The sequence below is a fragment of the Dasypus novemcinctus genome, chromosome 30, assembly GCF_030445035.2.
Source record: "Dasypus novemcinctus isolate mDasNov1 chromosome 30, mDasNov1.1.hap2, whole genome shotgun sequence".
Classification (NCBI taxonomy): domain Eukaryota; kingdom Metazoa; phylum Chordata; class Mammalia; order Cingulata; family Dasypodidae; genus Dasypus; species Dasypus novemcinctus.
In genome coordinates, this window is record NC_080702.1 from 5,413,378 (window position 1) to 5,438,789 (window position 25,412).

The window sequence follows — 25,412 nt, forward strand, 5'->3', positions numbered from 1 at the left end:
ACTAATAATAAAAGGTAATTTTATAACAGGAAAACTTGTTGGTGGCCAGCCTCCCCTGCCAATTTGCTTCTAGGAAACTGTTTCAGTACTACATGCTACTAAGTATTTAAAGTGAAAAAAAGTTAATTATTTTAACAAGCTTGTTTAGTGTTGATGGCAATTATAGGTTGTAAGAAGTTTGCCTGGTAACTTAGTATGTGGAATATATAGAATGTGTTTTTATTATTAAAAATAATAGTAATAATTTTGTCCTAAGATAAAATGATTGATTATTGGGAAAGAGTAAAATGTGGGTCAAAACCTGAATGAATATTGAAAGTGTAGAAGGTTTGTGGAAAAAAAATTTTATGATTAAAGTTAAATAAAATTTAATGGGTCTGTCTATAAAGTTTTAAAAGGTTTAATATCAAGTCGTATATTAATGCAAAGATAAAAACTGTCCTTTTTCAAAGTCTCTCAAATCATTTGTTTTGGTAAAAGTTTATGAAAAGTTTCTATCCTCATAATTAGTATGCAAAGAAAGTCCGTTTTATCAAAATAGCTTCTTGTGCTTTAACCTCATCATTTCCTCAGTGTTTGAGGAAGAAAAGGTCTTATCTCTTTTAAAGGAAAATAATGGTTAAATCTACTTTCTTTTTATTCCAAACTAATTACAAGAGATTTGTTCTTTTACCTTGAAAGAAAAATTAAAGCAATAATTAAGTTCATTTAATATAAGTTAAATAGAAGGTGTTTAAAAGTGTTATAAAATTAACAGGATTTTTTTAACCCTCTTTTAAATAAAGTTGTATGAGTAAAAGTTTCAAATGAGTACTTAAGAGTGTATAAATTTACCAATATTTCAGCATAATATTAAACAGAAGTATAATATAGTTAATTATGGTGTTAATTATTATAAAAAGGTGTGTGCCACAGAAACTTATCATAAATTGAAGTAACAACATTGTAGTATGCAGCAGTCACAAATATTGCTAGTTTGTTGCAAAAAGTTATGTCCAGCTGTGTTATCACTTTGTTTTAAAACATGGTAAGACTTTCTTTAGTATTTCCTTAGGCAAGTCAAGCCAGCCTGCATTCTCCTACCTGTAGAAAAGTCAACAATGGACTTTTGCAGTGCCTCCCCAAGGCTGTGTGCATAGCCCAACCATCTGTCCTGGCATGGTGATAATAATCTATCTGCATAGAAAAAATTAGTGGCTGAAACTCTACTGATGACATTATGTTAACCAGTAACCCTTTTTTCAGAATAAAAAAACCCATCAGAGACACTATCTTAAGAGCCTGAACTAAGCAAACAATTGGGACAGGTGGCAAATTCCCTGCTGCTCTATCAAATTCCTAAATGTGGTTTGGTTGGGTGGGATGAAATTATGCCCTCTTGTTATAACTGATGGAATGCAATGTTTTCTCATGTTAATAGAGTTTGTAATAATGTTGAAGTGCTAAAAATCATTCATCTCTCATTTAGCTCAAATGTTAAAACCCACTGTATGTATTAATTGAGAAATGTCCTTCATGGAAGTAGGAAAGCCTCCAGGAAGCTGCTTTTAATAATAATAAAAGGAAGGTAAATTGTGGACAATAACTTAGCCTATGAATTGGATGTAGCAAGCACCCATATTGGCTTTGGGCAGAGTTTGTGGCAAGAGCAAAATTCTAAACAAGTAACCCTTGGATTTTAATCACAATTCTGAGAAGAGTCAAAAGCAAAATATAAAAAAGGCAATTGTGTGCAGCATAAGAGGTCCTGCTAAAAGTGAAAGACTTAACCCAATAGTGTCTGGTCACTCTAAAGACTGCCATGCCTATCCAGGGGTGGACTGCAAATACTAAAAACAAAACAGAAATGATAGACTGTTGCAAATCACGCTCAGATTATGAAAAAACATCCAGGATACCTGCTAGTAATAACAGGTGACTGTCATGTCCCCACCCACTCCACAACGTCCCATTTAGGATGGTTGATGCAGATGCTTTTGTGAAGATCCAGGGTCCTACCACTGAAACCCGAGAAAAGGCAAAGTGGCTCCACTGAAAAGGCAAACATCGATGAAGAAACAACAGTGATAGCCAGAAGAAAAAAATGCATCTGGATACTGGTGAGAATAACCCAGATTTGGCAGTCGTCTTCTGAAAGTCAAGAATTCTTGAAATGGACTAAATGCTTTATTGGACTGCTTATTATAAGCATTTTGGGACTAATTGGAATCATTGCAGCTGCTGCTACTGCTATGGTAGCTTTACGTGAAAGTACAGACTCAACAATACATGCATGATTGGCATAAAAATGCTAGTGATTTGTAGCATAGCCAAGAGTACTTTGATAAACAGTTAAATAATCGGGTTAATGATTTAGAATCTGCTGTTTTGCATATTAGAAATGAATTGTATAGTTTAAACTTAAGTGGATTGAGGTGTGATTGGAATGAAAGTAATTTCCATATGACTCTGCATATAATTCATCAGATATAGAATGGAAAAAATTAAGAATCATTTATTAGGCCATAAAAGTAATATCTCTCTGGAAATAATGGAATTACAAAGAAAAACATTAGAAATGTCTTAAAATCAAATTCATGTATCCAATGATAAGGATATTTTCTCAGATATGATTTCACATATTACAAAATTTAACCCAGGTAATTGGTGGAAATCACAGCATTTCCTGTCAGCTTTAGGAATAAGGTTAATCATATTTGTTCTGTTGCTCATGATTCTCGCCTGTGCCAGACAGTGCTTTCGAAGAAAATTGCAAAGTGTAACAGCCATGGGACATGTGAATAATCTGGTGCTAGCAAAAGCACTTCAATAAATTCCCCAAGTTGAAGAGCTTGGCCGGTAGTCAATGATGGGCAAGACTCTCAGAAGAGGGCAAGCTAAGACAGGAACAGTCACCTCGACAAAAAATAAGGGGGAGATGTTGGAAACTGAGGCACAGTGGCCTCCCAAGGAGAGACGTGCTGTCCCCATGGCTACACTTGCAATCTAAGGAATGTGGTAACTAAGAGTTCCCGGCAAACAGGATGAAGCTGTAAGAGGCTGAAAGAAAAAATGAGCAGATATTTGTGTAGTAAATAGAACACTTAAACTTTGTACCTTGAGGTAAGATTTTTTTAATTCCTTAGACTATGAGTAATGCTGATGATTAACTGCATGTTGCTGCTTCTACCCATGTGGACTGGGGTATATATAGAGCCCTTTGTGAACAATAAAGTTGTCTGAGGAGTCATTACTAGCAGACCTCCTGATCCCAGCTCTCTCATTCTTTCTCTTTGTTTCCTTCTCCCTTTTCTGTTTCTTTCATTCCCGATACCCTTCAGGTCCAAATCTCCAACACAGGGCAATAAATGATCAGCAGATACAGTTCCAAATGAACCAGAGAAGGAATGATCAGACAAAGCAGTTATGAAGTCTCTGCACAATGAGAAAGGTAGATACTCTTGGAATGAAAGGAAAGATAGTTTACAACAAATAAACAACAAAAAGATGTAAAAGGAAACTTTAGATCTAGATATAAAACATCTAAAATTCAAGAACCAGCAAGATGGTAGCAGAGTAAGGAGCTCCCAGAGTCAGCTCAGCTACAGAACAGTTGGTAAGCACACAAAGGTATCTAAAGCACCTGTCTGGGGGATCCAGGAGACCAGAAGAGCATCCTGCAACATCCCTGAAAGAAGGGAAGGATGAGACTGCCTATCTGCAGAGAAGATTCCTAAGTAGAGCATTCCACGCCCTGGAAGGCAGTGGCCATCCTCCACAGACAGCACAAGACACCTCAGGAGCTATTCCTCAGCTGGAATCAGAAGCTCCACTTCCCAAAAATGGGGGAGGAAGAGAAGATTTGGCACCAGCTTCAGATAATGATTAGTAAATTAGGCAGTCTAAAGTAGAATCTTTAGAATGGCTAAAATTTGAACCTGTCCAAGTCAGATAGAGGCTGGTAGCCACTATTTTAACTCTGCTTCTGGCACAAGGGGAAATTCACAGTGCTGGTAGGGACAGGCTTCTTTCCATCCATATCAGATTGCAGCTCTAGGCAAAGCGCCAGCCCCACCTCCAGCAGGGAGGAAGCTGGGGGGCCCTACACCAGCCTCTCCAGGAAAATACAGGCCATGCCTCAGAGGCCTGTAATCATTCTTCTCTGGATGCCTCTGGAACTATTCTGGATTTGGAAGCTCCATTTCCCAAAAAACAGAGAAGGAAGAGATGATTGGCCACCGATTTCACCTAAATCTGTAAATCTGGCTGGGTAAAGTGTGAACCTGTCCAAGTCAGAAAGAGACCAGTGGACACCATTTTGACTCTGTCCCCAGCATGAGGGGAAGCTGGGCTGGCTGAAAATCATAGTGATCATAGGGACTGGCTTCTTTCACCCAGATCAACCTGCATCCCTAGCCTAGGCATCAGCTCCACCTCCAGCAGGGAGGAAGCTGGTGGGCCTCTCAGGGTAAGTGCAGGTACATTCAGCTGGCAGACTGAAGAGTGGGAAGTCTACCGGGGCAACTATGGTCATTTTGCACATGCACACCATAGCTTGTTGCTCACACCTGCAGTTCCATCCCTGCCTAGGCAGGGAGAAAGGGACTTTAAGCTATGTCAGTCTCTTTGGGTGACCACAGTCTAGGCCTGCACAATGTGGATCATTCCACACAGCTGTGACACTATCCAAACATGTAAAGGAGAAAGCTGGAAGGAGATTTATCAGTGCCTGGCAAAGAAAGGGCAGTTTGAGTCTCTACAGCGTTCAACACCAACTATACCCTTGGTTCTTACTACACAACCTGCAAGGGAGAAAAGGCAAGAAAGCCCTAAACTAAAGAGAGAAACATGCCCAGAATAAATACACATAGTAAGCCAAATGCCAAGACACCAACAAAAACTGCAATCCATCCCAAGAATCAGGAAGATATGGCACAGGTAAGCCTCCAGATGACATAAAGGAGTTGAGACTGTTGGAAACTGGGGGGGGGGGGGGGGGGGGGGGGCTGGCGTAGCTCAGTGGTTGAGTACCTGTTTCCCATGTACAAGGCCCCAGGTTCAATCCCTGGTACCTCCTTAAAAGAAAAAAAAGAACAATCCATGAGACTGTTGGAAACTGAGGCATGGTGGTCTCACAAAGGGAGACGTGCTGTTTCCATGGCTATGCTTTTAACATAGGAATGCAGCAATTAAGCCTTTTGAGTCAACAGGACAGAGCTGTCCGGGGCAGAGAGAAATACAAGCAAATGCACTTTGTAGTTTGAAAGGAATACTAAATCTCTGTACTTTGAGATAAGTTCTTTAATTTACGAGTCTTGTTAATGTGTAGTTACACTGCTTGTTATCTCGACAGTTTGAGTATATATAATGCCACATGTAGAAAATAAAGTTGTCTGAGGAGTCATTACTCGCAGACCCCCTGATCCCAGCTCTTTCTCGTTCTTTCTCTCTTTGTTTCACTCTCTCTTTTTCTCTTTCTTTCATCCCCCATATCCTTCAGGTCCAAATCTCCAATAGAGACAACTAATCATAGGTGTTCCAACAAATCTCCTTAAGAAATGCAATGAGATGGCTGAAGAGATTAAGTATATTAAGATAACACTGGACAAGCACAAAGAAGAATGTGAAAGCATACACAGAAAAATAGGAGAGCTTATGGGAATGAAAGGTACAATAAATGAAATTAAAAATACACTGGAGTTATATAACAGCAGATTTGAGGAGGATAAAGAAAGGATTGGTGGGCTTGAAGAAATAGCCTCTAAAAGCAAATGTAAAAAAGAACAGATGGAAAAGAGTGGAAAAAATTGAACAAGGTATCAGAGAACTAAATGACAACAAGAGATGTGCAAACATATGTGTAAAGGGGGCCCAAGAAGGAGAAGAGAAGGGGAAAAGGGCAGAAGGAATAGTTGAAGAAATAATGGTAGAAAATTTTGAAACCCAATTGAAGGACATGGATATCCATGTCCAAGAAGCACAACATAGTCCCATATGAATAAATCCAATCAGACTAACACCAAGACATATTAATCAAAATGTCAAATGCCAAAGACAGAATTCTGAGAGCAACAAGAGAAAAGCAACGCATAACATAAGAGATACCCAATAAGATTAAGTGCAGAGTTTTCATGGAGGCAAGAAGACAGTGTTACAGCTCTTTGAGAATTTGCCTAGTAGGTCTTCTGGCTCTTGCTGGAAGGCCCTCACATTCCCCATATTTTTTTATACTAGTTTTTTCTTCCCCTCCTCCACCCTGCTGTTACTGCTGTGTGATAATCTGTCTCTATTTCTTTTTTATCTTTGTGATAATCTGTGTCTATTTCTCTTTCTTGTCTTCTCTTCTCATCTTTCCTGTTTAGGATTCACCAGGATTTCATCCTGAGGAACTCTGATGTGAAGAGAGATTCCCTGTCAATTGTGCCACCTCAGTTCCTGGTCTCTGCAGTGCTTCACCTTGACTATCTCCTTGTCTTTTATTGCTTCATGATCTTGGGATATGACTCACTTGCACAGGCACTGCCTCACCATGTGGGTATTTGGTCACCACGTCGGCACTGGCTCGCTGGGAAGGCACTCAGCACACCACATGGACACTTGGCTTGCCAAGTGGGCACCCACATGTGCACATGGCACAGCATGCAGGCAATGGGCTCACCATATGGGCACTGGTTTGCCATGAAGGCACACTTTCTCTTCTTGTTCACCAACAGACCCCAGGGACTGAACCTGGGTCTTCCCATATGGTAGGCAGAGGCCCTATCACATGAGCCACATCTGCATCCCACATTCCCCATACATAAGAATAGAGTTAAGTTCCCATTAATAAACTGGGTGTTTTTTAAAAAAACAACAACCACATTGGTATGACATATTTAAGAAGCTGCAAGGGAAATTTTTGAGCCAAGAATCTTATACCCAGCAAGATTGTCTTTTAAAATTGAGGGGGAGTTTAGAATTCACAGATAAACAGAAATTGAGAGAGTTTATAACCAGGGGACCAGCTTTGCAAGAAATATTAAAAGGTATGTGACAGCCTGAAAAGACTAAACAGGAGAGAGGCTTATAAGAGAGTCTACAAATGAAAAGTGTATCAGAAAAGTAAACAAAAGTGTCAAAGAGTGGTGAAAATAAAATATGACAGATCAAACACCAATATTTAGGAATCAAATTGACAAACACTGTAAAGCACTTACTTGTATTCTTAAAACTACAAATCATTGTTGAAAGAAATTTTAAAAGACCTAAATAATTGGAAGAACATGCCATGCTCATGTGTTAGAAGACTAAATATGATTAAGATGTCATTTCTACTCAAATTGATATACAGATTGAGTGCAATTCTGATAAAAACTTACACCAGCATTTAAAAAATAAGTGGAAAGCATGATTATCAAATTTATTAGGAAGGGTAAGGGATCATGAATACCAGAAACACCTTAAAAAAGGAGAGTGAAGTTGGAGGACTCTCACTTATGGACTTTAAATCACATTACCAAGGTATACGGTGAAAACAGCATGGTATTGGTATTTTCTTTATATAATAGGTGCTAGAGGCAGTACTTCACATTTCCTGTGTTTCCTCATCCTCCATTTCCTCTTTTCTCTGTGTATTGATTTTGGCCACCAACACTATCCCCTTTCCTCCACATCTTTCTATCCTCCATCATCTACTGTTTCTCTTATATTCCACCTCCCTTTCTTTGGCCCCCAAATTGTCTGACTTTTTATTTCTAATACCTTTGTTCTGTTTTCTGTCTTTTATTCACTCTTGACATTATTTTCTTTTGTTTTCTCTATTTTCTCTCTCATGTGACCACTGGCCATTTAATTTACTACATTCCACCCAATATGCAGTTGACTGTCTCATTATAGGTACTCTACTTACTGCTATAACTCTACACAACTTACATGAGTTTAATATCCATTCTCCCAGATCCCACATTGTTGCTCTGTTAACATTTATTACCAATACTACTTTACACATTTTCTTTTCTTACTCATTTTGCTTTCCCTGGCCCTTATATTTTCCCTCAAAGTGAACTTAGCCAGCAACAAGAAAATAGAGTAAGAAGAACAAAGTGACAAAGAGAAGACATAACACACATGAACAACAACTAATTAATCCCCAACACTTGACAAAGAAGCTAAGGAACTGATTAAACCCATCAAGATAAAATGATGACCAGATAGCAAAAAAAACTACAAACCAAACCAATACTCAGGAAAACATGGCCAAATCCAGTGAACAAATTAAAAACGAGGAAGAGGAGCAGAACATCAGAGAAGTAATTAAAGCTCTCAAAACATATATTAGAGACCAACTTAATGATGTAAAGGAAAAGATTAACAATATGAAGAAAACACTTGGAGAGAATACAGAAGAAATTTCAGTCATACACAAAGAGATAACAGATGGATGGTGATGAACACCACAGTTCAAGAAATCAAAAATATACTCTCAGCAAATAGCATATTAGAAGAGGCAGAGGAGAGAATTATTGACGTGGAAGACAGTATATCTGAAATCAAACAGTAGAACTGATTGATAAAAAGATACAAAAAATCCAGCTGAGACTTAGGGACCTGAATGACAATGTAAAACACACAAACATACATATTATAGGCATCCCAGAAGAAGAAGATAAGGGAAAGGGGACAGAAGAGGTGTTGGAGGGAATAATGGCTGAAAACTCCCAAAATTTACTGAGGGAGATGGACATACATGACCAGGAAGCACAATGCACCCAAACACTATAAATCACAACAGGCCTACCCCAAGACATATACTTGTCAAATTATCCAATGCTCAAGACAAAGAGAAAATTCTAAAAGCAGCAAGAGGAAAGGGAGCTATCACATAAAAGGAGGTCCCATAAGATGAAGTGCTGATTTCTCATCTGAAACCATGGAGGCAAGAAGACAGTGGTATGATATAGTCAAGGCACTAAAAGAAAAAAATTTCCAACCAAGAATACTCTACCCAGCTAAGCTAGCATTCAAAAATGAGGGAGAGTTCAAAATATTCACAGATAAACAGAAATTAAAAGACTATGCCAACAAGAACCCTACCCTTGAAGAAATACTAAAAGGAGTTCTGCAGGAAGAAAGAAAAAAACAAGAGAGGCAGAGTTGGAAGAGAGTGTAAGAGCAACAAAAACAATAAAAAGAGAAGAAAAAAAAACCAAGCAAAGTTGAAAAACACAAGTCCAAAGAAAATACGGCTAACATAAATAATTCCTTGAAAGTAATAACACTGAATGTCAATGGATTAAACTCACCTATCAAAAGATTAAGACTGGAAGATTGGATAAGGAAATATGACCCATCTATATGCTGCCTACAAGAAACACATCCAAGACCCAGGGATTCAAGGAGGTTGAAAGTGAATGGCTGGAAAACAATCTTACAAGCAAACAATAACCAAAAAAAGGCAGAAGTAGCTATATTAGTATCAGAAAAAATAGACTTTAAATGCAAAATAGTTGTGAGAGACAAATATGGATACTACATATAAATGAAAGGGATAATCTTTCAAGAAGAATGAACAATCATAAATATTTATGCTCCTAACAAGGGTACCTCCAAATACACGAGGCAAACACTGGAAAAACTAAGTAAAAGAATAGATGCCTCACAATTATAGTGGGGGGCTTTAATAAACCACTATCAACTTTGGGACAGAATATCTCAAAAGAGAATCAATAATGAAACAAAAACTTTGTACAGTATATTAGAGGAGCTAGACCTAATAGACATATACAGATCATTACACCTGAATACAGCAGGATATACATTTTTCTCAAGTGCACATGGGTCATTCTCTAAGATAGACCATATGCTAGGCCAGAAAGAGAGGCTTAATGAATTCAGAAAGATCGAAAATTATACAAAATAATTTCTCTGATCACAGTGGAGCAAAGCTGGAAATCTACAAGGGCCACAGGCCCAGATTTCACACCAAGATATGAAAATTAAACAGCAAACAGTTAGAAAAAGAGTAGGTCAAAGAGGAAATCTCCAAAGAAATTAATAACTACCTTGAAACTAATGAAAATGGTAACACAACATACCAAAACTAGTGGGATGCAGCAAAAGCAGTACTGAGAGTGAAATTTATAGCCATAAATTCATACATCAAAACAGAAGAGCTAAAATTGAAGAAATAACTGCACATTTGAAGGAATTAGGTAAAAAAAACAACAAAGTAACCCAACAGGAAGAAGAAAGAAAGAAATAACAAAGATAAGAGCAGAACTAAATGAAATAGAAAATAAGAAAGCACCTGAAAAGATAAACAAAACCAAGAACTGGTTCTTTGAGAAGATCAAAAAAATCGACAAACCCTGAGCTAGACTAACAAAGAAAAAGAGAAGATGCAAATACTCAAAATAAGAAATGAGAAAGGAGATATCACCACTCACCCTACAGAAATAAAGACTATCATAAGAGGACACTTTTAAAAACTACATTCCAATAAAAATGACAATTCAGAGGAAATGGACAAATTTCTAGAAACATATAAGCAGCCTATATTGATGAAAGAAGAAATTGATGATCTCAACAAACCAATCACAAGTAAAGAGATAGAATCGGTCATTAAAAACCTACCAAATAAGAAGAGCCCAGGGCCAGACGGCTTCACAGGTGAATTCTACAAAACATTTCGGAAAGAACTAACACCAATCCTGCTGAAACTCTTCCAAAAAATCGAAACAGAAGGAACATTGCCTAACTCATTCTATGATGCCAACAGTACCCTAGTACCAAAGCCAAACAAAGACACCACAAGAAAGGAAAATTACAGACCAATTTCTCTAATGAACCTAGACGCAAAACTCCTCAACAAAATACTTGCTAACTGTATTCAACAACACCTTAAAAGAATTATACACCATGACCAAGTGGGATTCATTCTGGGTATGCAAGGATGGTTCGACATAAGAAAATCAATCAATGTAATACACCATATAAACAGAGTGAAGGGAAAAATTCCCATGATTATATCTATAGATGCAGAAAAAGTATTTGACAAAATACAGCACCCTTTCTTGGTAAAAACACTGCAAAAGATCGGAATACAAGGAAATTTTCTGAACATGATAAAGCGTATATATGAAAAACCCACAGCCAACATCATTTCCAATGGTGAAATCCTAAATTCTTTTCTTCTAAGATCAGGAACAAGACAAGGATGTCCACTATCACCTCTTCTATTTAACATTGTCTTAGAAGTACTTGCTTGAGCACTGAGGCAAGAACCAGATATAAAAGGCATCCAAATAGGAAAAGAAGAAGTCAAAATTTCATTATTTACAGATGACATGATCCTCTACATAGAAAACCTTGAGAAATCTACAAGAAAACTTCTAGAACTCATAAATGAGTTTAGTAAAGTCGCAGGTTATAAGATCACTGCACAAAAATCACTGGCATTTCTCTACACCAATAATGAGAAAGCTCAGGAGGGAATCAAGGAATACCATTTACAAGAGTAAATAAAAAAAATAAAGTACCTAGGAATAAATTTAACTAATGATGTAAAAAACTTATACACAGAGACTACACAACACTGTTCAAGGAAATCAAAGAAGACCTAAATAAATGGAAGAATACTCCCTGTTCATGGATAGGAAGACGAAATATTATTATGATGTCTATCCTACCAAAACACAACTACAGATTCAATGCATTCCTAATAAAAATCAACACAGCATTTTTAATGAACTATAAAAACTAGCTATGAAATTTATTTGGAAAGGAAAGAGGCCCCAAATAGCCAAAGACATATTGAAAAAAAAAAATGAAATGGGAGGAATCACACTACCTGACTTTAAAACATACTACAAAGCTACAGTAGTGAAAACAGCATGGTATTGGCACAAGGATAGACACACTGACCAATTGAACCAAATTGAGAGTTCTGATATAGATCCTCATATATATAGTCATATAAGAGTCGATAAGGCCACCAAACCTTCTCAACTGGGAAAGAATGGCATCTTCAACAAATGGTGCCTCGGTGGCCGACTTGGACCAGTGGTTAGGGCATCCGTCTACCATGTGGGAGTCCGCAGTTCAAACCCTGGGCATCCTTGACCCGTGTGGACCTGGCCCATGCTGGCCCATGCACAGTGCTGATGTGCACAAGGAGTGCCGTGCTACAGAGGGTTGTCTCCCATGTAGGGGAGCCCCATGCACACGGAGTGCACCCTGTAAGGAGAGCCGCCCAGCATGAAAGTGCAGCCTGCTCAGGAATGGCGCCGCACACACGGAGAGCTGACACAACAAAATGACTCAACAACAAGAAACACAGATTCCCGTGCCACTGAAAACAATAGAAGCGGACAAAGAAGCAGCAAATAGACAGAACAATTACTTGGGGGGGGGGGGGGGAGGAAGGGAGAGAAATTAAGTAAGTAAATAAATAAACAAATAAATAAAAAAGAAAAATATGGTGCCTGGAGAACTGGATATCCATTTGTAAAAGAGTGAAAGAGGATTACCAACTCATAAAGACATAAAAATAAGAGGTAAGCCCATAAAGACTTTGGAAAGCAATGCTGGGAACCATCTACAGGACCTTGTAATAGGAAATGGCTTCATGAACTTCACACCCAAAGCACGAGCAACAAAGGAACAAATAGATAAATGGGACTTCCTCAAAATTAAAGCCTTCTGCACCTGAAAGGAGTTTGTCAAGAAAGTGAAAAGAGAACCTACACAATGGGAGAAAATATTTGGTAACCATGTATCTGATAGGAGACTTATAACCTATATATATAAAGAACTCCTGTATCTTGAAAATAAAAAGATAAACAACCCATTTTAAAAATGGGCAAAGATTTAAACAGACACTTCTCCAAAGAAGAAATACAAATGGCTATAAAGCACATGAAAAAATGCTCCAAATCTCCAGCTATTAGGGCAATTCAAATGAAAACTACAATGAGATACCATCTCACTCCGATAAGATTGGCAGCTATGAAAAAAACAGAAGACTGCAAATGCTGGAGATGATGTGGAAAAATGGGAACACTCATCCACTGCTGGTGGGAATGCAGAAGGATCTAATCATTCTGGAGGACAGTTTCTCAAAAAACTAGCTATAGATTTGCCATATGACCCAGCAATTCCACTGCTGTGTATATGCCCAGTAGAACTGAAAACAAGGACACAAACCAATATATGAACACCAATGTTCATAGCAGCATTGTTCACTATTGCCAGAAGTAGGAATCAACCCAAATGCCCATCAACAGATGAATGGATCAATAAAATGTGGTATATACATACAATGGAATACTACTCAGCTTCAAGAATGAATATACTACAAACACATGTGATAACATGGATGAATCTTGAGAACCTTATGTTGAGCGAAGCAACCCAGGCATTGAAGGACAAATACTACATGACCTCATGATATGAAATAAGTAAACCAAGCTGCTTCAGAGAGCTAGAGATTGGATGATAGACTTACAGGAAATTGGGGGTAGAGGAAGGATGTAAGCTGACACCTACATGGATGAAATCTATGATAAGCTGGAGGTCAGTATTTGTACAGGAGTATTTGTACAGGGAAGGGATAAAATGGGGGCTCTGCGGGGTTGAGGGGTGCCAGGGATAGGAGGATTGGTAATATTGCCCAAGAAATTGGGGGGAGAGTGGACAAACATATGAACATAGGAGATTGTCAGAGATTTGGTTGAGAGCATAATGCTGAGAAAACTTTTTCAAAAATATAATAAGGAAGGGTACTTGTTTTAGATGCTTAAAGGGGATAATCTGACACAGGACAGGCTTCTAGGGAGTGTGTGAGTGCTCATTTTGTCATAGTTGATTATATCATTGGATAGAGACCCATATAATAAGAATGAAGGTATACCCACATCCTGGGGAGGACTGATATTCTCAAATAGAGGGAATTGTATCTCTTGAGAGAAATGGTGGCTCCCAGTGTGTTAGGGCAGTCGAGCATGTCAAGCCCTCAACATTGATGCAAGTATCTCTGAACATGGCCCTTGAAGCAATGAGGATTGACTGTCATTGTAGGCCCTGAGGGGAGGGGGAAAGAGGTATTGAATAGATGGAATCAATGTAATTGTGTGGGCAATAGAAGTGTTCCACAATATTACACAAGGATGGATATAAGACATGTTAAATTACACCAAAAATGTATAGGGGCTGATAGGCTAAAATGTAAATCATAACATAAAACATAAGATAACTAAAAATTTAGAGAATTGTATAGTCTAAAATATAAACCACAGTGTAAACCCAAATGTTACCTTGTTTGAAAGCTATTGTCTCAATATCTGTACAACAGTTTCAGTAAATATAAATATGTAAAAAGATTATTGCTGAGGAAGGGAAAAAGCTTTTATGTTGGATATCTGGGAGTACTGTATATTGTATATATGAAACTTTTATGAAGACAAGCTTAATAATTAAGAAAAAAAAAGAATGGACATAGACACTGAGAAAAAGATGGAAGAAGTTGCCTTGCCAATTTGCATACAGGACAACACTTATTGCAGTGATGGAAGGCAAAACATGAAAATCAAAGCTATTGCATCTCTTAATTTTTTGATATCTCAAATTATTTTTACCTTAATTTTTCTAAATTAATATGTATTCTATATCTAACCTTTAAACCCATCACTATATTCCATTTTACTATTAATGGAACCTGGCAATATATTGGGCTTCATTTTTGAAGATGTTTTGGATCACAGAGAAGTTCAACAATGGCAGGGGAGGAATACCGGTGTGGGATGTTTTTGACAGGGGACACATGGTTGGTAGGGAGTTCTCCAGGGCATATATCCAGGGTACATAAAAATATTTTCATAGTGGTTACAATTAAAAACAACAACAGAGGGAGTGCTGAGTTCCTAGCCAGGGGAGCTCTATCACAGTCCCTAAAGGAACAGCAACAATCCCCCAAGTGCAATGGCAAAGACCAAAAAAGAAGGAAGGTCCAACAATGAGCCCTTGATACTAATAACTATGCTTGTGAGCCTGTGCACCTGAAATAAGAACAAGGCCTAGAGCTGCAGGGTGCCTAAGAGTTACCTCTTGAGAGCCTCCATGTTGCTCAAATGTGGCCAGTCTCGAAGCCATACTCAGCATGTAAATGCATTGCCTTCCCCCTAGTGTGGGTCATGACTCCCTGGCACTGAGGGATTACTACCAAATACCAGCTGATGATGTAACTAGAAAATGACCTTGAATAAAAGGGTCAACTCAGACCAGCAGAATATCTCAGTCTACATATAATACCAGGAGTTAAAAATGCTTTTTGACCTGAATAAAAGGGGGAAATGGAAAGGACAAATGAGTTTATAAGGCTATGAGTCTCCAAAAAGAGCCGGGAGGTTATCAGAGGGGTAGCCCTTATGCATACCTCAGAAGAGTCCCACAGACAGATAAAGCAGATACAATCCCACATACTGGTTCTCCTGAGGGCTACAGAGACCCACAGGTTCTAAGGTCATGGCAGATGGAGTTCAGTGCCATGTCAGTTGGTCCTACTTTGGAGTTTGTGTTTCTGTGTGATGGAGCTGGACTCAGATATGATCTTTGTCCATAAGCCTCTCCTGTTACTTTACTGGATCTGTAGTTGGCACTGGGGTTCAATGTATACCCAGGGGACCTGAATCTCTGGACTGACCATGTGATAGCCAGGCCCTGAGCCTCAATGGACTTGCAACTCCTACACTCTAGTTTATTGGACTTACCCCACTCAGCTAACATGGAGGTGAAGAAGGTCAACCACCACACCAGGGAGCCAAAATGCCTACAACTGAAAGCAGGAGAATTGTATCCAGCATCCATGTGGAATCTAAGCCCCCTCTAGATATAGATGTGGAGTGGACAGAACCATTCCAGGGTCCACATAAAGGAGGAATAAAGTATGGATTAGAGTGGTCTTACTGATATTCTATTCATGAACTATTGTGATTTAAGAAATGTGGCATTGGTGTGGAGAAAGTGGCCATGGTGGCTGCTGGGGGTAGCAAGTGGAAGAGATGTGATGTGGGGGCATTTTCGGAACTTGGAGTTGTCCTGGGTGGTGCTGTGGGGACAGTTACCAGACATTCTATGTCCTCCCATGGTCCACTGGGTGGACTGTGGGAGAGTGTGGGCTATGGTGTGGACCGTTGACCATGAGGTGCAGTGGTGCTCAGAGATGTATTCACCAAGTGCAATGAATGTCTCATGATGATGGAGGAGATTGTTATGGGGGGAGGAGAGGGGTGCAAGGGGTAGGGTGTATACAGGGACCTCATATTTTTTGAATGTAACATTAAAAAAATAAAGAAAAAAAGAGAAAACAACAACAACAACAACAACAAAACAGATTCCTGGTGCCGCTGATAAGGATAGAAGCAGTCACAGAAGAACACACAGCGAATGGACACAGAGAGCAGACAACTGGGGGGAGGGGAAAGGGAGAGAGAAATAAAAAATCTTAAAAAAATAATAGAACATCAGAAAGCTGTAGGACAGTTAACATTCATGCTAAATGCTGAAGGGAGAAGAATGGTTCACAATAAATATGGGCTAAGACAGACTGAACACTACCCAACCTTGTGACACACAGACTGGAGAAGCTAAGAAAATCACACACTGAAACATCATTTGAAAAGAACAGCTGATAATCAAAGATGAAAAATTCTGAAAGGAACCTAAGAAAAATGACACATTATAGGAGAATAACAATTTGAAGGTCTGTCATTTTTCCTCAGGTCCAGTAAGACGTCAGAAGAGGGTAAAACAGGATCTTTAAAGTGCTGAAATTAAAAAAAATCAACCCAGAATACTACATACAGCAAAATCTGTCCCAGGATTGAAGACAAAAAAGAAGACAGATGGAGAGGACAGAGAAATATAAATTCATCACTTGACAACTTGCTCTACAAAGGTGTGAAAGGAACATCTTCAGATAGAAGAGAAATAATTATAAGAGGACAACTTCGGACTTCAGGACCAGAGATGGTGAGTATCTTGGGTATATATGATAATGTATTTCACAACTGTTAATTTTTTTAAATTAAATTGTTTTTCTTAAAGATACACAGATGACCATAAATGTTACATTAAAAATGAGGTTCCCACACACCCCACAACCCACTCCCCCAACTCCTCCCACATCAACAACCTCTTTCATCATTGGGGCACATTCACTGCATTTGGTGAATACATTTTGGAGCACTGCTGTACTGCGTGGATTATAGTTTACATTGAAGTTTACACTCTTCCCCAGTACATTCAGTGGGTTATGGCAGGGTATATAATGTCCAGCATCTGTCTCAGCAATATCATTTAGGATAACTCCAAGTCCCAAAAATGCCCCCACATCACATCACATCACTTCTTTCCTCTCCCTGCTCTCATCAACTACAGTGGCCACTTTCTCCAGATAAATGCTACAGTTTCTTCCATTACTAGTCACAATAGTTCTATAGTAGAATACCAGTAAGTCCACACTAATCCATATTTAATCCTCTCTCTTGTTGGACCCTGGGTTGGTGATGTCCACTCCACCACTCTATTGAGATGGGGCTTAGATCCCACATGGTTGATGGATGCGATTCTCTTGCTTGGAGTTGTAGGCACTCTCAGTTCCCTGGTATGGTGCTTGATCATCTTTACCGTCCTGTTAGCCAACGTGTACAAGTCCAACAACCTGTGCAAGTCCAACAAACTGGAGAGTAGGAACTGCAACTCTGCTCAGGGCCTGGCTGGAACATGGCCAGTTCAGAGATTGAAGTCTCCAGGGCCTACACCAACCCCAGTGCTAACCACAGGTTCAGTAAAAGTGATAGAAGAGGCTTATGTAGAAAGTTCACATCTGAGTCCAATGCCATCACACTCAGGAACAGAAATTCAATATACGAATGAATAGTGAGCAGAAATTGGACGATTTTGGGGGTAGATGGCCAAACTGCATGTACATGGAATGCATATGACAATTATAACCAAGAGTAGGGTTTAAATACTCTATATAACTATGAGGCATCTACTGTTAAAGCATTAACTGATTAGTATGTGAGAAGTTATCCCCAGAGCACCCACTGTGAACAATTCCAAACAAAGTAAAAAAAACTGGAGAACCAGACTGGCCTTTAGCTAGGAGATACGATTAAGCAGCTAAAAGAGTGGCACAAAGGGTTTTTATGTGAACAAAAATATTCATTTCTATTGGCTAGAGGATGACTTTTTTTTTTTTTACTTTAAGGCACAGAACTTTATTTCTAAATCAATACTAAGTACTCAGAAATAAAAGTTCATAAAACAAAAAACAAAGAGAACATAAATAGCTATGGTTGACAACGTGTGCTAATTCTAGTGGCCAAATGGAATTCTAACCAATGCCAAACAAATGATGTCCCTGAAGTAGAAACAGAGTTTCTTGTTGTTGTCGTCACTGGTGTCTGGGTTTCTTGGAGGAACCTACCTATGACTTTCCATTTCATGGCCCCCTAGTTTGAATTCTCAGGCATTCCTAACTCTAGAGGTGCAGTTTCCTGGGCAAGATGTGCTCCTCACAAGGCAAAAGACCTCTCAGGACAATGAAAAAAGGGCTCCGATGGCTCTGGGAGTGCAGAGTCTGCATTAGGCCTTTGAGGGTCAGGGGAGGCCTGGCCTCCCTCCTGCCCAGACCTGGGCCTTAAGAGAAAATTCCCTTCCAAAGGCAGAGAAAGCAGCTCCACCCAGAACTCCTGGATCTTTCTGAACCATGCACATAGGAAATGCTGTCAGGAACTCAGAGAGCTCCATTCCAGGTTTGCTGCCCCTGAGAAAGCGAGAGGTCCAGCCCTGTCTGTCTCCCAGCCGCTCTACAGATACACAGAGAATGTGAGTGAGGATGGGCATCTTCCTATCTCCTCAGCCTCCATGATAACCCCGAGAAAGATCCAGATTAATCAGGCTTCCAGTCACCTCAGAGCAGAAAGAAGTTAAGAGATGGCCCATCCACATCTGATAGTTCCAGGCACCATTAACATGAGATTTCTCTGCTGTCACACAGGTGAGGGGCCCACCTGAGGCTGACATCATGTGTGCACACACACACACATACCCCAGCTAGGGTACTGAGTCGCTGCTGAGGATCTAGACCCAGGAGAAGGAAGCAGTGCACTGATGATTCAACAGTTCCCCGGGTGGCAAGACTGAGGGACCCCGGAATGCAGCACCTCACAACCTTCCTGTACTTTCCCTGGCCTGCTCCTCCACCAGCTGCCCCTGCAGTGTCCCACAATAATTCACACCTGAGGAGGTGTGGGAAGGACTCCCCAGGCCCAGGGCTCATCCTGGGATCCACTGCAGTGGCCACCTCGGTGGGTCCTTTGCCTCAGAAGAAATGCTGCTCAGCAGACCCGTCCTCTCCTCACTGTCCCAGCCCCACCTGACGTGCTGGCACACCTCTCCCCTCAGCCTCTTTCACCTCGCTGAGCCCTGCTGCCACCCCATCATCAGATACCAACCAGACTGGGCTGTGTGCTAGGCCCTCCTCTGCCCTGGATCCCGGCCCCACAGGAGGTGGGAACTGTGAAAGGAGAAGCCCAGAGCCTGCTCCTGCAGCTGCTGCCGAGGGTCCTCCTCCTTCATGGTAAAACCCATTTCGGGGAGACCTGAAAGGGAAGAGAGGAGTTCCTCTGCCTCCCCGAGTCTCTGTGATGGCTGCAGCTGATGCCGGTTCTGCCTTCCCCACAGCTCCCAGCACCTCCTCCCTCCCCAGTTATCCCATCATATTCAGAATGGGGTCAGTGATCCCGGTGTGTGTGGTCTCTCCTGACTCCTCCTCATGGCCACCCCTCCCACCACCTCGCCCGGGGACCCTCACTCCAAGGGCCTTCCAAGGGTTGTTTCTATACCACTTCCAACCCCTCAACCAGGACACCTGCAGGCTTGGCTTCCCACCTTCTTCCAAACTTTGGGGGACCCTGATGAATACCACATCCCTTCACCCCTACTGCTCTGTGGACCTCCTGCTGGCTGCAGTATGACTACCTTCCCATCTGACCAGGCCCTTCAGACATACACAGTGGCAGCACTGCCTCAGCCTGCACACACTTGGCTTCTGCAGCCCTACCCCGAAGTGTAAACTCCCCTTTACCCCTAGAGCCACCCACCATCTCTATTTGGAGTTCCTGGTGGGCAGCCTCATGGAGCCATCAGCTCTAACCGTTTTCAGTTTGCAAACCTCGCAGCTCCCAATTCAACCTCTCCTCATGGCTAGCCAACCCCGGTCAGCACCGCACAACTGTGTGGCGCTTTAGGGGAATGATACACATAAGTTCCACCTTGGACAGCCACGCCAGGCTCCAGCTGGTCTTTGGGTCCACCCCCGCAGTGTTCTCTGACACAGTCAGTGCCTCTGGCTTTGCAGCCACCACCATGCCCTGTTGCTGTGACCAATTCAAGCCCAACATGAGGCAGCGATGCTCAACATTTGGCAGCACCACCCCAGTCGTCTCCAGGTTGGGGGTTTTAGCAGCACCTAAGAGTTTTGGGAGCCAAGTGGAGGTCACAGATGTGAGCTCCAACATTGATGCACTCAGTGTAAGAGCAGAAAGGAGTGGGGCCCCCCACACCACGAATCACTGTGGGGTAATATGAGGCCTGAAGCTGTGGGAATCTGGAGCCAGAGCACCCTATGGCCAACATAGGGGCCAGCACCCCTAAGAGTATCCCTGTGTTTGGAGGCACTGATGCCCCTACATGCTGCCTAATACCCAGGGGCCTGCCCTGGCAGGGCCCCCTTACCTCCAGTGGAGGGTCCAGAACCTCTCAGAGGCCTGTTGCATTTCCATGCATGTCCATCCCAACCTTTATTCCCACCAAACTTACCAAGAGCAGCTTGGCCTTCAGGGTTCTCTCATTATGAGTTAGGGCTTTGCAGAAGACAGAACTGGTGGGCCCTCAGCCCATTCACTCCTCTCCAGGTGGGCTTCCACCATCTCAGGGTCTAAAGAGGCAAATATTGGCCTGAGGCAGGGAACCTCAAGAAGCACCCTTGTCCACTTTCCTGCAGGCTGGATCTGGGGTTGCCCAGTTTAAAAATGTTACATAAATAGACCCTGTTCTCTTCACTCCTAGAGCTAGCTGGAGCCCCACAGACAAAGGTTTCCATTTCCTCTGTGTTTCCTGCAGTTTTGCTCCTCAAGTTGAGGGTTTGTGCTGTCATCTGGTAGGATCCCAGCAGTCAGATTACTCGGATAGGAGAGGAGCCCTTGGCCCGTCCCCTCCAGATGTGGAGCTGGCAGAGCCCACTGCTGCCCACAGGTACCTCCTGCCCTTCCCATTTTCCTTGTCAGTCTTCCAGATCTTTTATAAATAAAACCTGGTTCTTTTACATAATTTATCTATCTTCTGTAAATCGAGTATAGAGAAGCCATTGACTTGTAGAATTGGAGACAGATGAAGGCAGGATTAACTCTTTCAAGTTTCTGATGTCTCAGCTAATGGGGTGGGGAAAGCAGCACAACAGATGGAACCTGAGTAGAAACCTGACCCATAAATATTAAAAATGTGTTTAAGACTTTAAGAGATGAGAGCTCGTGATATAGTGGATCCAGGGAAAGGAAAGGTGGGGTGCCCAGGGTAAAAGGGGCCTGGGGGAAGGGATTGGTAGATGGGGAGCCTGGGGTGAAGAGGGCCCTGGGGAGGGGGAGAGACAGGTGGAGGCCCAAGACAGTGGGCCCAGGGGAGGGGACTCGGACTGTGGAATGCGTTGGGTCATCAGTACTACACACAATAAAATACATGGGATATATTAAGTGTTATGAAGCTGGTGATTATTTTTACTTTTAATTAAGTTTAGACAAATCACAGCTCACCTATAGAGTGTGTGTCTGACATCAAGGCCCTAGGACCAGAGTGAACAAGGGATGAAAAGTCACCTCTGCACTGTAAACACTGAAATGCATATGTCTAAGATATGACATATTCCTAGACGATTTATCTTAAAATAAGCATAGGACCCACTGAGTCCATCACTCTCCTTTCAGACGAATAGGGATGGAAGGAGGCTATATGGGGAGGCAGACAAGCTAAAATTAGATTTTAATTATACAACAAAGTCTAAAAATTAGGGATGTTTTATTATCACCATTTTACAGATGAGGGATAGGCATAAAGATCTCAAGTACTTTCCCTGAAGTGACCACCAAGCATATATCAGGATCTAAGTATAGGGAAGCAGTCTGACTTTAGGCATACCACTGTGAGTATGAATTCACAAGAGTCAAAATTCCACCCAAGTTGGGCTGACCTCAAAGCCCCTGACAAGTTTCAACTATATCTAAGTGCTGCAAATGTGAGTCTGGAAGCCCCTCCCCTGCCAGGAGAGTCACTGTACACATGGTGGAAAGAGCCAAGCACCAGGCACTGTTCTCCACTCTTTACACTCTATTAAATGGTGAGTGAGTGATGACTGTATATGTGACCCTGTGCTAGGCCCAGGGCAGGGAGAGATGAATGTAAACCTTTTGGGAGTGATTGACAATCCAGTGAACAAGAGATAAGGAATCAGCAAATACAACTTGAGGGGTCACTGTTAGGGTAATAGCAGGTAAGAAAGATATTGGAGTGCATGTGGTTCAAGCAGTTGAGCACCTGCTGCCCACATGGGATGTCCCAAGTTTGGTTCCTGGTGCCTCCTAAAAACAAAAAAGCAAACATGAATAAATCAACTCAAGGGAGCCTATGTGGCTCAGTGGTTCAGTGCCAGCTTCCCACATACAAGGTCCCAGGTTCAATGCCCAGCCCTGGTACCACGAGAACAAAAAAAATTTCTACCTAAATCAGAGGAGACAAGACTGGAGCTGGGGATCAAAGGAGGAGAAGGAAGCAGACAAGGGGTTAGAGGCTATTTCCACATCAAGGAAACGGCCAGTGACAAGTGGAGAAGGAAGAGAGAGCATGGCTCACTGGGTAACCTCCAAGGTAGTTGGGCATGACAAACAAACCCATTAAAAGTAGGTACAGTATTTAGATAGACATTTCTTCAAAGAAGATACACAAATGGGAAATAATCATATGAAAAGTCTCAAGTCCATTAGCCATTAGGGAAAGGCACATGAAAAGCATGATGGGTTATCATTTCACACCCATTTAAATGGCTATTATGTTAAATTGTAAATTAGGAAGTGCTGATGAGAATGCATATAAACAGGAAACCTTATAAACTGTTGGTCTGAATGTAAATGTAATGCATTGGTTGTGAAAAACAGTTTGGCAGTAAAAACTCAGAATTACCATATAACCTGGCAATCCCATTTCTGGACATATATCCAAAAGAAATGAAAGCAGAGATTCAGACAGGTATTTGTATGCCAATGTTCAGAGCATAATAGACAAAAGGTAGAAGTCAAATAACCACCAGCAGATGAATGGATAAACAAAAGGTGGTAAATATATACAATGGAACATGATTCAGCTGTAAGAAGCAATGAAGTTCTGATGCATGCGACAACATGGATGAATCATGAAGACATTACGTTCAGTGAAATAAACCAAACACAAAAGGACAAATATTGTATGATTTCACTGGTAAAAACTAATTATAATAATCAAACTCATAGACTTATAATCCAGAATATAAATCACCGAGGGATAGAATGGGGGTAGAGAATGGAAAATTGATGCTTAAATTGTGCATAATTTCTATTTAGGTTGATTGTAAATGTTTAGAAATGGATTGTGGTCATGGTAGGACCTTACTATGGAGCATGTTTGTGAATGTGGTTAAGGGAAGAAGTTTTTAAGGTCATATACATTACTAGAAGAAAAGTTAGAAGGCAAAACATGGGATTGTTTAACTACATGTACAATGCTGTGGATGATGGACTGCAGGTAATAGTACAAACATGAGATTGTTCTTTCATGAATTATAGCAAATCTATGACACTATTACATGTTGTTAATAATACGAAGGTATATGGAAAAATACACCTAATGTAAACTGTTCTTACATGAATTTTCTGTAAACATACAACTTTCCTAATTTAAAAAAATTACAATAATTTAAGAAAGCATTATGGTAAGTGAAAGAATCTAGGCACAAAGTACTACATATTCCATGATTTCATTAATATAAAATGTAAAAATAAATTTATAAAGATGGAATTAGATTAGTGGTTATGTAGGCCTGGGGAATGATAGAGGGATTGAGAGGTCACTGCTAAGGGGTATGGGGCTTTTCTTCTTGGAATGATGAAAATGTTCTAAACTTGATTGTGGTGATGAATGCACAACTCCTGTGATTATACTAAAGTCACTGCACACTTTGGATAGATTTATGGTATGTGACTGTATCTCAATAAAACTGCTTAAAGACTTGGACACACATTCTGGAGTTCCTTGTAGTCCAGTATAATAACTTTGCATTTTACTGTAAGCTGGGAATGCTTGGGGATTTCCCAAGGGGGACACACGGAGAGCTGACACAATAAGATGATGCAACATAAAGAAACACAGATTCCCATGCCGCTGACAACAAAAGCGGACAAAGAAGAACACGCAGGGAGGGAAGGGGAGAGAAATAAATAAAATAAATAAAATCTTAAAATAAAATAAAATAAAAAAATAAAAAGTGACACAATCACAAAATCCAAAAGACAGAAGAATAAACAAACAGGAGGAATGCAACTATGGACTAAATTAGACCATTATTATTCTAATAATGGAAGAACTTGTAACACTGATAGAAAGACAGTGGACACAAGAGGTTCTGAGGGGAGGGAGAGGGAAGAAGAGTTAACATGGGGCATTTTTGAAACACTGGAATAATTTTGCATAATACAGCAATAACAGACACAACTCATACATTTTCTCAAAACTTATAATAATGTGCTGTGCAAAGTGTAAAATATAATGTAAACTACAGACCATGCTTAGTAGCAATGCTTCAATATGTGGTCATCACGTGAAACAAATGGACCACACTAATGAAAGATATTCACGGGGAAAGGGTGTTAAGGGGAAGGAGTAGGATATATGGGAATTCCCCATATTTGAAGCAACATCAATGTCATCTAAAGCTCCTTTAAAAATAGAGAAAAATTTTTTTTTTGCTTCAAATTATGACACTGAAGCAGAATATCAATGGAGTTGTCATGCTAGGCAAGGGAAAGACTGGGGCATCATCAAAACTATTTGATATTTGAACACATGGAAACAGATTCCAAAGGGAGAGTGCACTGACCGAAATCGTAAAAAAAAAAATTGATACATGGGTCTTCACCAAACTTTAAACTACTGATCTGCAAAAGAACTATAAAGGCAAACTACCGACAGGGAATAATATTTGGAAATTTAACTACGACAAAGAAAGAATGGATATCTAGAATAGATGGAACAGGTATCTAGAATATTGGGACTGGATGTGGCTGAAGTGGTTGAGTGCCTGTTTCTCACAA

General features: G+C 40.6%; 1 long non-coding RNA gene and 1 other non-coding gene across 9 annotated transcripts in view; one reads left to right on the forward strand and one right to left on the reverse strand.

Moving 5' to 3' along the window:
• Window positions 1–25,412, reverse strand: part of LOC105747526 (uncharacterized) — a 195,093-nt gene that overhangs the window by 17,678 nt on the left and 152,003 nt on the right. For 2 of the 8 annotated variants that reach the window (XR_011647806.1, XR_011647807.1), the window contains exon 4: window positions 20,842–20,959. The exons of the other annotated variants lie outside the window; for them this stretch is intronic. This is a non-coding gene — a long non-coding RNA (uncharacterized lncRNA). The remainder of the gene's footprint in view (window positions 1–20,841; window positions 20,960–25,412) is intronic. 8 annotated transcript variants of the gene reach the window in all.
• LOC131276954 (U7 small nuclear RNA) lies at window positions 6,126–6,187 on the forward strand. Its single transcript, XR_009184169.1, has one exon. It is a non-coding gene; the product is annotated as a U7 small nuclear RNA (small nuclear RNA).